Source organism: Gavialis gangeticus, unplaced genomic scaffold (genome assembly GCF_001723915.1).
Source record: "Gavialis gangeticus isolate Ggan-Ray unplaced genomic scaffold, GavGan_comp1, whole genome shotgun sequence".
Classification (NCBI taxonomy): domain Eukaryota; kingdom Metazoa; phylum Chordata; order Crocodylia; family Gavialidae; genus Gavialis; species Gavialis gangeticus.
This window is the reverse complement of record NW_017729029.1, coordinates 58,490,954-58,491,617: the sequence shown is the minus strand read 5'-3', so window position 1 is coordinate 58,491,617 and position 664 is coordinate 58,490,954. Positions and strand designations below refer to the sequence as shown.

General features: G+C 61.0%; 1 protein-coding gene across 1 annotated transcript in view; it reads left to right on the top strand.

Moving 5' to 3' along the window:
- Nucleotides 1-486: 486 nt before the first annotated feature.
- SLITRK2 (SLIT and NTRK like family member 2) overlaps nt 487-664 on the top strand; it is a 3,240-nt gene continuing 3,062 nt past the window's right edge. Inside the window, exon 1 of the mRNA XM_019521661.1 lies at nt 487-501. The gene's annotated coding sequence lies outside the window, so the exon portion shown is untranslated. The remainder of the gene's footprint in view (nt 502-664) is intronic.

Here is a 664-nt window from a genome sequence, read left to right as displayed (position 1 = left end):
ATCCAGCACCCAGACCCTCCTTCTCCTCCCTCCCTCCCTCCCTCCCCCAGCCCCTGCAGCAGAAGTACATGGAGGAGGAGGGAAAAAAAGAAATAAGGCAAATCCCCAACCCATGGGGGCTCCCTCTGCAGCTGCCAGGACACTTCCGCCAGTGCCTGCATGGAAGTAGAATACAATTAAATTAAATTAAATTAAAATAAAATCAATTAAATACAAATTAAATCAATCAATCAAATTAAATGATAAAAATAAAAGAGAGAGGATGCATTCAAGCCTCTCCCAAGCAGCACCCGCACCTCGCTTTTGAACCTCCCCTCTCCCCCCCATGAAGACCCAGCCGGGTCGGGCTTCCCCCCCCAGCTCCGGCACCTTTCTCGCCGGGCCGCACAGCTCCTCCCTCCCCTGCACGGGGCCGGGCCGCTCCCGGGCTGGGCTCTGCCCCCCGCCTCCTCCAAGTTTCCCTCCCGGGGCTGCTGTCCCCCGCGCCCGGCGGCTCCGCAGGTGAGTTGCGCTGCCCGGGGCGGCAAGTGCACCGGGAGACTGCGATGCAATAACGCAATGCAATGCATGCCCCCCCTCCTCTCCCACCCCCAGCCCGTGACGTCAGGCCGGAGGGGAGCCGGCTAAAGCCCGGCGAGCCCCGGCGCGGGGCGCACAGACGGCG